We start from the raw sequence: 11738 nt of genomic DNA, 5'->3' as shown, positions 1-11738 counted from the left end.
TTGAATTTTATTTTTCAATAGATGTACGTTTATTTCTTAGCGGGGCCTCTAAGATATACTGCTGTTGTGTCAGCTGTAGACGCAGCAACAGCAGCAGAAACAACAACAACAATAACAACAAATATAAGCAATAGAAATACGACAGTGACTTGAATTGATAAAGATTATGTTAGTAATAGGTTATGTGGGGGTCAATATTTTATAGATAAAATCGGGGGTCCATTATTTTATAAGGGGTGTCAGTATTTTATAGAAAAGGGGTCAATATTCTATATAAAATAATGACTGGGGGATCATTATTCTATGGAGGTCAGTTTACAACGTTACATCGTCTCAAAATTTACACTAACACAAGTATTTTGATAAAATACTACAAAATAACAAGTTGCAAGAAACACTGTTCTTGGTCGTGGTCAGTTTACAAGATTCGTTAGTCCATCAAGGTAGCAAGATTTTTAATCAAAGGTTCGTTTCATTAGGCACAACTGATATGCAGAACTCACTCTGTATGTTTTATGTTACGCTAGCAGTTTTTATCAACAAAAGAGCCATTTTTCATTTTCACTTACATTGAGAGAGGAATGATAGGCTGTATAACCGACAATTGGTTGACAGATATAAATTTTCAAAATGTGTCAAGTCATGCAATTGATCAGACTTTGACAGGTCTTAAAAGTAAAAATTGCGTAGAGCTACCTTTTATTAAATGTCTTCTTTTACGTTGCTTGGTTTTGTTCTATGCTTTGAAAGGATTTTCTTATAGATGTAAAATACACAACCAAAGTAATGAATTGCCTTGTTTTCCTTTAGCCGTCATTATATAATGTCAAATCTTCATTGATTATAATGATGTGCCAGCCTACTAAAAGTGAGGTTGTTCAAAAACTGCGCGACAGGCACGGTCGTCAACTGAAATTTTGAACGACCTCCATTGGGTTTACATTACGAAGGTCAGAGTTATAAGATAATTATGTGTCGATAGTAGGACAGTTGGAAATGCAAATAATATACTTATTTTATCAATACATATAACGTTGATATGATAGGCAACAGTATATGTTAATTTAGTCTTAGGTAATATAGATCAATATAACAACATCTTAACAAATCCTACCAGCCATGTCTTACACCTTCCATCCATAAATGTGACATTTTGATACAAGCTAAACTGTACTATTTTTATTTTATGAAAACTAGCTGAATGAGACTTCATGCCATTATTTAAATGTTACGAGTTATGTTTTGACCATATATAAGCTAACAGATACTGAAGCAGTTTAACAAGGGTACATCATACAAATATGAATATATCCTAATTGTATTATTTTTGAATAAAGAATATGATATTTTTACTAAAACATTCTTCATTTTCCAATCTATTTTATACGTGCAAGGGAAAGTAAAATGATAGATATCGGTGATAGTAAGTACTTGTCTGAGGCAAGAGTTATCATTCTTTGTAAAGACAGCAATAAAATAAATATCAAACGGATATATCACACAGACATTGGTACAAAAACAAAACTTTTATGGTTATTCATAAGACTTAGTAATGAATTTCTAGATTATATTTAATATGTTTTCTCTGTGAGAAAATTAGATTCTGTCTCTAGTTAATTCATTACTGTCATTTTCAAGGGAGCCAAAAATGAGAAAATGGTTCTGATTTAGACGGAACTAGATTTTTAAGTGATAGCATTTTTTTTGTATTAATCTAGCCATTATATTGATGTGAAATAATGTATGATAAGGGGTGTTTTGGGCGCCCAATTCAATTTTGTTTTTAAATGCATCATTAGACTATAAAATATGTCTATTTTCTTTATTTAGTTGCCAAATATCTAAATAAAGTCAGTATTTTTTGAAAAATACTGATTTATATATACATGCGTCCAAGTGTGTGAATATTTGCTTTATAAGGGTGTATGTTTTAAGAAAGTGTCATATTGAAGTTATTACTTAACTTAAATTAGAAATTTACTTGATCATTCATTGCTAATATAGTTTGAAATTTATTTTGACAGTTAATATCCATTATAATACTTGGATAAGAACAGAAATATAAAGAGAGATAACTCTTCTTCACTCAAAACAACTGGAAATTAAGGTAAAAATTAACTAAAATGCATATTTTTTCAAATTTCCACCATAAAAACACATCATGAAATGTTAATTGTTTTATATCTATTTCATCTTATTTTTTAAGTTTAGAAATTGTCATGGTTACAAATCTAATGACTTGTTACCATGGTTACAGATTGATTTTATATGCATTTTTAACAAGGCATCCATTATTTCTCATCAATTACTCAAGTTTGGTTTGAGATATTAAAATAAAAGAAAGTCTATAGGTTAACTATAGTAAAACAAATGTGTTGGTGTCATATGGAGTCTGTGGTGTTAAAATAAAAACAAGAGGACTATTAAGATCCCAGATTGCTCACCTGAATTACACTGCTTGCTTGAACAATTTTGGTAGATGGCCACGCAAGGAAAATATTTGTCAAATTATTTTGTAATAGGTCATGTCTGTTCTGAGAAGATGGTTATAAAAGTTTCCACTAAATAAATATGGACAGGTATGGTGTAGAGGATAACATATGATAGAGACAATATGAATTTTTTTAAAAACTTGACGGGGTGGTTTTTAGCTCTACTTTTCGAAGAAAAAGTAGAGCTATTGCACTCTCCCCGGCGTCGGCGTCACCGTTGGTTAATTTTTTTGACTAAGATAAATATCTCTGTTACTATCAAAGCTTTTGAGTTGAAACTTTAAATACTTATTTACAATTAAAGTCTAAACCAGGAGAAACAATCCCCATAACTCTGATCTGATTTGAATTTTGACAGAATTATGCCCCTTTTTTACTTACAAGTTTTGGTTCAAGTTTTTGATAAAGTCAAATATTTCTATTACTAATAAAGCTTTTGACTTGATACTTGAAACTGCTGACGGGCGGACCACTGAAAACGGATGACAGACAATGAGCGATCACAAAAGTTCTCCAAGAGCCTTTGGCTAAGGTGAGCTAAGAAAGACCCAAAATTCATGAAATACTGGTGCAAAAGTGATGTACCTTGTGTCATATGATGTGGGTGATGATGTGAAACAACTACTTTAAGTTTGAATCAAATCTATTTAATAATAAGTGCAATAGAGTGAAATGCACCAAACATTAACCTGAGTGTCTAAGTAAAAAAGGCTGATAATTCATGAAATCCTGGTGCAAGAGTTATGGTTCTAGTATCTTAGAAGTGAGTGATGTTATGGAACAACTATTTTAAGTTTGAATCAAAACCTCTTTGTAATAACAGAGATATAGTGAAAATGCATCGAAATTAACCTTAAATTCTAAGTAAAAGGGAAACATAATTCATGAAATGTTGCTGCTAGAATTATGAACCTTGAGTCATATCATTTTGGTGATGATGTTGAACAACGTTTTTAAGTTTGAATCAAATCCATTTAGAAACGAGGCAGTCTGAAAGACAGCTAAATCCCCCGCCACTGCTATGGATAGTGAAAGGGTAAACCTTTGACCTTGAGCAGTGACCTTGACCTTGAACTGACATGGCTGACTGAATTCTGCACATCGTCTTGATGAGGTGATCATTTGACCCTAGTTTTATAGAATTCCTTCAAGGGCTTTAGGAGATATAGCGTGGACACACAATGGAAGGCTCAAACCTTTTACCTTGAATTGTGACCTTGAGCTGATAAGGCAGACTCGTGAGTCCGGCCTTGATGAGGTGATCATTTGACCCAAGTTTTATAGAATTCCTTCAAGGGTTTTAGGAGATATAGAGCTGACACAAAATGGAAGGCTCAAACCTTTGACCTTGAGTTGACAGGGCAGACTCGTGAGTTCTGCACATCGTCTTGATGAGGTGATCATTTGACCAAAGTTTCATGAAAATCCTTCAACTGGTTTAGTGTTACGGAAGGACAGACGGAGACCATTCCTATAACACCCCCACCACTTGTGGCGGGGGATTAATAAGTGAGACAGAATGACGGTGCGTCAAAACTTCAAACTGAAATTCTAAGTAAAAGGGGAGATAATTCATGAAATATTGATGATGGAGTTATGATCCTTGTGTCATATGATGTTGGTAAAGATGACGAATAACTATTTTAAGTTTGAAACAAAGTCTTCGAGTAATGACTGAGATAAAGAGAAAGTTCATCAAAACTTTAACCAAGGTGACGCAGAAAGACGCCGAGGCCAAGTAGGACAGCTCTCCATACTTCGTATATCTGAGCTAACAAACTTAAATGTTATCGTGTAATATTGACCCTTGAATCACTGCATCAAATCTTGCATGCAACAAGTTGGCTGAATAATACTGATAATAGAGTATCAATCCAGAAAGAAAAGAATTATGTACAGTCCTCAATGAATTGCACTCTTTGGACCTTCAAATGTCACCATGTTTTTGGAAAAAGAGTAGTTGAAATCGTGCAAGCAGTCCATCACCTTGTTAAAAGTTTTCTTTGCAAGAATAACTAAAAATGATGCTATATTTTATTTCAAATGTAATTTCTGGACAAAGATTTGACAGACTGGACTAGCCAACAGACGGAATAGCAGAATCCTGTATGTATAAAGAAAACTCACTTTCAAATGTAAGAGGTCTAATAACAACACATTTAACTAATACCGGTAAAATATCAGTCCTGTAATTATTTCAAAATGAGCTAACAAACTTAAATGATGAGTACTTGACACACTGTAAGGAGTTATTAGATAATAGATTCTATCAATGATAAGTAATGTAACAAAACTGACAAAATTTGATAAATCAACTAATATATTATACAACAGATGATAGTTTGTTTATTCTGTTGAGTTCAACATTATTTTAGTTAGGTATGGAAGTCTGTATTTACACATCCTATTTATATTTTAGAGCATTGTCAATAACTTGTGTGATGAATTAAAAACAAATCACTCCTTGACATACTAAATCAAATCCTTGAAAGTAAAATCCTGTTTTCCGCAGTTTTCACACACTGTTGAAACAAAAACATTCAATTCTAAATCCTGAATCAACTTTGATTGCTTTCATTCCTGCTGTAGTTTACTTGGATATCTCTTTGAGGACTAGTTATAAGAAATAAGATAAAGCAAGTTCTTTCTTTGTGGTATGAGTTCCATCATGAAAATAAGCCATTCTCAAACAATGTGTAGTTTCTGTAGCCTGCAAAGTGTTTGTCTCCATATGTTATCCATTTCTGTAACACCAATTCATTCCTGAAATAAAGAGTGAAAACATAAACTGAAGTGCACATTATCATTTGAATAGTTGTTTAATTAAAACAGTTAATTGCAGAAGAAAAAACTACACAAGAAAAAGTTGTAAGTATATATTTTTTTTACTCTGCACCACTTTACACTGGTTCCATTGAAGTGTATAATTATATATATCATTCAGTAGTAGCAAAAATAATATCCAGAAAGCAAGAGTGTCATTGACCCTAAAGTGCTTACCAGTGTTCAAAGCTTCAAGTGTGTTTGTGTAATGGTACCAGTACAGAGTTGGGCTTCTTCTATGTTAGCCTATATTGTACAATTTATTTGACCTGTCAAAACATGTTCCCGGCTTTCATTATATTCTGCTCATGCCTTAACATGTGTATGGCCTTTTTGGCCTTAAGGCAATAATCTGGAGAATTATGGTAGACAGTCAAACCCTTATATCACATGCCTAATATCAAAGCTGTATAGATAAAGAATTCAAAAACAGACTGGCAGTTTCGGTGATGAAAATTTTTAAAGTATTTTTTCCTTTTTGGCTGCAATGGAAACCAGAACTCTGCATGGATAACTTGGATTTGAAGTGCAATAAGCCCCCTTAACTAGAGGCCCACAGGAAACACCCTATGACCTCTGTGACCTTGACCTTTGAGATAGGAACCTTGGGTTTGCAAATGCGCTCTGTCTTATTGAGATTAACATTCATGCCAAATATAAACATGATTAGTTCATGCATGTCAAAGTTATGGCCGAGAGATTCAAATCTAGACAGACGGACGGACACACATACACAGCACAGCCATTTGTGCATGACAAAAATATATGTAAAGTAATTTAAAATATTGTCATAAATATTTTACTGTTTAATGAAGGTTGTAACGCTGACTGCAGTATCTTTATTTGCTCAACGTCATTATACAATGTAGCATACAGGTTGCTAAAAACAAAAAGTTAATATGCATGTTTTTTTCTGAGAAATGAATATACAGCTCAGTAAACTGCTTTTAGCTTTTAAATTTCAAGGTATCAAGTAACTTTTCAATTTTTCACCTTTTTTATGTAACAGGTTATTAAATAAATTTGCTCCCTTCAGCTGAAATCTGTTAGAATAACTACAAGGTGCTTTTGTCACAAAAACATATGTCTCCCCCTATATACCTTAAGCTCTGTCAGCCGTTTTATGCAGCAAGGCGGAACGTGTTCGCCATATGCAAAACAAGGCTTGGTTTTGATCACTGATTCAATCCTGTAAAGTTTCTTTGAAATCCAGCCAACTTGTGAATGGAAAAAGAGCTATATGATCAAATGACCTATAATCAAAGGAATGTTCAATATTTAAGTTTTCAACCGATTCTTGCGGATTAATCAGAAAGAGAATTTATGATACCCTTTGAAACAAAACTCATAACTCACACAATTCAATGTGAAGATCAATTAAGCAGATCATGAGAAGAAGTTGTTTAGTTTCTTTTCTAGCTTTAGCTCTGGCAGCTCTTGAATGCAATCAAACTTTTTCACAATGTCTGGTCCTCTGAAAAAGAAATATTTATATCATGAATAAATTCTGAAACATAATACTATGCATTCTTTCTGTAACATCCGAGAAGATATTACACTGAACTCTCCCTAGGAAATATGTACCTACACACCGATTTGTGGGAAGCTACGTCCCCAACTGCTGGAATGTATTCTACAAGAAATGTGATGGTTTTCATGTCTTCGACAATTTTTCATATCGAAACTGAGAGTAGGCATTAAATTTTAAGGTAGTAGCAGACCACCACTGACCAGCATTTCAAATAGGAACTATTCAACTCCCTGTTTTCTTTCTACATTTTTTTTATTTATTGTTGTCAATTAATGACTGTGGAACTTTCTTGAAAAGCATGTGTACCAGGAAGAAGAGACGTTACCTAAAGATACATATAAAATGTCTTAAATGTTTATAGATTATATATGTCATGAAACAATGAAAGATTTTAAGTTGTGATCTTTAACCTGTATAGTATTCTGAAACTGGGTTTTATGGATTATCCAGACAACAAAGTCATAAAAATATTTCTAACAAATGTATACACTCACACAATTTGGTAAGGTGAAGTTTCTGTGGTTCAAGAAAAAGTTGTTGAAATACTTTTTTCAGGATTTCATACACAATCTGGCAGCTCCAAAGTATAATCAGACTATCTCACAATAACTTGTTCACTGAAAAAGAAATTTATACTTATCTATTAAAGTATTGTGAAAGTGTAACGAAATAATAATATGAGCCACGCCACGAGAAAACCAACATAGTGCATTTGCAACCAGCATGGATCCTGACCAGCCTGCGCATCTGTGCAGTCTGGTCAGGATCCATACTGTTCGCTTTCAAAGCCTATTGCAATTAGAGAAACCGTTAGCGAACAGCATGAATCCTGACCAGACTGCACATAAGCTGGTCGCAAAGCCACTATGTTGGTTTTCTCATGGCATGGCTCATATTTTGCCACGGATCATATCTAATGACATTTTACTTAAAAAAACAAAAACAAATTTGTACTTTTGTGCTCACGTCATAAGCATGCTTAAAGCGGATCTTATCAAAATTCTAATTATTTTCTGTGAATCAAAATTTCAAACACAATTAACTCTTAATAGTTACATTACAAAATGTATCATTCAATCTTATATTGGACAAAATTAGTAAAACAACAACAAAAAACATAACTGGAACCCTTTTAAACAATGACAATTACAATTTCATAAGAAGCTCTTTTCCTAACATAAAATATCAATCACATGTAACCAGATGATGAAAAAAAACACTTAAGGATGTGCTAGATACATCTGGTTACCTCACAGCTAGAACTCTGGCTAGGCATTGGTTACAAGACAGCTAGACATTTCCATATTTTAACATGACATGGTTTACTTAATAATGTCCTGTCGAAAAACTGTACAAGCGATTATAACACAGTCACGTTTGTGTGCTATAAAATGTATACTGTTACAAACATTAAAGTAAGTGTCTAGCCGTCTGGTAATTGGACTTCTAGCCTGCTAGCCGGGTACCGGACGACTAGCAAATCCTGACTTCAGGGTTTTTTCTAGCCTGAATAAGTAATGATTTTATATATATAGTTTCAACTATTATTTTCTAAAGATATCAATACTTATCAGTGTAAACAAAATATTGTGTGAAATTCTAACACGATCCGATTTATTTTTCTATCAAACACAGAAGGCAGAAAACAGTAAATTATCATACAACAAATCACTGTTCTGACGTCACAATTATTACGTCACGGCATCAAACGGCATAGCAGCGCGCTGGAAAAGAAACCAATTGAAAATGGGCAAATACTTAATGAATGTCGTCAAGGATGTACGTAAAAATCCTTGGTAACGTGTTAGAATCGAAATAATATATATCTCATTTAGTGATTTGCTCTTGAATAAATCATTGTTTGTCGTTAAGATGCATATTATTTTATCACTCGGGCTGTACCCTCGTGATATAATTCTTTCACAACTTTACTCCAAACAATGATTTATTCAACAACAAATCACTTGATGAGATATATTATTGCTTAAACAAACCAAAGTATTTTCATCGACTAGAAGTCGATATTAACGAATGAGAGCGTGTTTGTATACAAATCCGATGATATTCTAATTTTGTAAATGATAAATCAGTCAAATTCTTTCATAAAATTTTATGAATGAATTTGGCTGATCTAATAGCCTGGTTACACATCATTGATCGCCAAATGTCCATGTTATTTTGTAAAAAGTGATGCTATTCTAACGGCCTAAACTTTAATTCTTAAAACACAAATTTATAAAATAAATGAATGGAAAGCAGTTCATTAATTTGACTTTTATTTTGAAATAAAATGGGTTAATTATGAATGCTTAACTACTGTTTTTCTAAAAGTTTTGATATACTAAAATATGAAACCTGTAAGCATTTTAAAACTGTTCTATTTTTGAAAATCCAGTGAAAAATTGTTAAAATTTAAAAATTCCGAACCCACAAAGCATTACATGTATTTTTCCCGCCACCAGACGAACAGATTTTAATAATAAGTGACGACACTGCCATCATTGATTTCGGCATTACATGAATAATGCATTGATTTATTCGAGACAATTAAAACTAAATCTTTAGTATGTATGCACACATGATTTTTTTTGAAGATAAGTATTGATATCTTTAGTAAATGACAGGTATCATTACTTATTCATTCGGAAATCTATTACCGGACGGCTAGAAAAATCCCCCGAGTATTTTATAGCTGACCAGACAGCTAGAATGCAGGCTAGGTATCCGGTTACTGGGCGGCTATACACTTTCAACATTAAAACAAGGTCTGAGTCCTTGGCTGGGACTCAAAGATAAACCTTGAATAAACTGACCATTTCAGAATTTTCAAATACCCCACCCCACACCCGGAAGTAGTTCTTTAGAAAAAAGAACCCATCCTCTCAAAAACATATTTTCCTACCCTTCTACAACCCGGTTAACTAAAAAAATACCCCCAACCACTTTCCCGACAATACCTCTACTGGGTAATTCCAATTTCCAAAGACCCCCAATTCTAATTTATTTGTAGAATGCCCCCTCCCTCTTCTTTAGAACTGCTTCCACATTACACAAACAAAATGCACCCCCTCTTTCCCTCTAGAAACCACCCTGTAAATGCTGTAAATTACACCCCCCCCCCCCCCCCCACTATCTTCCACAACACAATGGGGAATGTTCTGGAATAGCCAATTCTGATTAAATAGCTGCCTTACACAAGTTCCTCTATTGTGTGACCAAGTTAGTACCGTGATATTTAGATCTGGTTCATATTACGCGTATTTAGTATAATATTTTACAGAATCTAAAAATCTTTGACGAGTTTGACCAAAGTCCAGAGTTTCGCCGACTGATCCAAGTAATAATAACGTAATTTTTGTATAACACGCTAACAGCATTGTAATAAATCGAGGATTATATATTAATGATAATGAGAACTTCTTAAAATGCTATGCAAGTACTATCAAAAGGTCTAATATACCTGTAATTTGACAAAAATCCATTTTTCAAGCAACCGATATCACTTCCGCATTACGCCACAACATGTTTTTATTTACCTTTACGCCAAGCTCTTCAAGGAGATCAAGAGTTTCGTCCCTTTACATGGCTATTTTTAGAGTAGAATTTTCCGACGAAAATACCGTATTTATTCAAAATTTACTACGAGCGCACTTTAGAACAATTTTCTCTCATGTATCATTCTTCGTGTTTTTGCAATCCTCAAAACATATCTCCCCTGCGCTCGTATCGTATTTTGGTGATAAAGTGCACGAAAATGTCTAAAAATGTACAGAATCTGTGTTGATGGCATGAAACTAGACCATGTATCATGACTTTTTAGGCAAAACTGTTGCATTTTTTCTTTATAAAATGCAAGATTAATCCTTTATCTTTCAAATAATTCATATCGTTGAGATGTAGTTTTAATTTCATTTTCTTCAAAATTTGGGGGCTAAAACTGTGCCTTATCATACATGGTCCTTTAGATCGACTTGAACGTTTTTCACTGTCTTCTAGTAATCTCTCAGTAATTACTGTACCACTAAAAGAATGCTGACATAAGCAGATATTAAAAACTGAAGAAAAAAGTAATGAAAATATGCCCGAGATTTCAAAGTAGTAATTGCCACCTGTACCATGTCCGGAAAAAAAGCCGCCACAAAAATTATTAAAGTTGTTTTTCGGCGACGCCGTCTAAACTCGTTTTCGTTACCTATGCCACGTGACTTCAGTTTGCAAATCAAACTACTTGATAACGCATTATAGATAATTTATCAAAATGGAAGATTTATGCAACACTCTGCCTGATTGGACGAGAGTGTCAATTTCTTTCACTCTGTTGATTGTGCTACGCTGAGTGAAATGTAGACAAAGCGTTTATCCTAAACGACGCTGTTCACAGTTTTAAAGCAAACTTTGGCTCAGTATATTTAGCAAGAATATATATATATCTCAAAATGATAAGTAAGTTTAATAAATATGATAAAAACCTGTTCAAATACCAACATATATCAAATTAAAGAAAGAGCTGAATACGGTCTGCGTATCACATGAATAAGGGTGTGATAAGAGTCTTTTATGTAGAAGTGCTTTTTAAAAGATTTTCCTTGTTACATTGTCGTCTGTATATGAACAGGTTTCTTGTTTTTGTGACTTGTTCAGATTGCATATTAAAATGAGTACTTGTTTGTTTTGATATATTTGTTATAAATTATTTAACTGATTTATTATATATAAATATTTATCTTTAGTATGGTATGCAAATATTGAACTCAGTTGAAATCTGTTTCATTATATATATGCTATATAATGACTGAATCTCATCACACTGAAATGAAGGTACGCTGCATACAGTTTATCTATGTGATATGACTACGGTCAAACTTTGCTTATGAAACAGAAATATTGAAATA

At 33.2% G+C, this 11738-nt stretch overlaps 1 long non-coding RNA gene across 1 annotated transcript; it reads right to left on the bottom strand.

The window, feature by feature from the left end:
* Positions 1 to 4431: 4431 nt before the first annotated feature.
* On the bottom strand, positions 4432 to 10375 carry LOC123549951 (uncharacterized). Its single transcript, XR_008371549.1, has 5 exons — positions 10307 to 10375; positions 7341 to 7463; positions 6672 to 6789; positions 6119 to 6195; positions 4432 to 5255 (listed from the first exon to the last, which is right to left on the bottom strand). It is a non-coding gene; the product is annotated as an uncharacterized LOC123549951 (long non-coding RNA).
* Between the last annotated feature and the right edge of the window lie 1363 nt (positions 10376 to 11738).

Source organism: Mercenaria mercenaria, chromosome 6 (assembly GCF_021730395.1).
Source record: "Mercenaria mercenaria strain notata chromosome 6, MADL_Memer_1, whole genome shotgun sequence".
NCBI lineage: Eukaryota > Metazoa > Mollusca > Bivalvia > Venerida > Veneridae > Mercenaria > Mercenaria mercenaria.
Note: the sequence above shows the minus strand (reverse complement) of the source record. Positions and strands in the feature narration are given on the sequence as shown.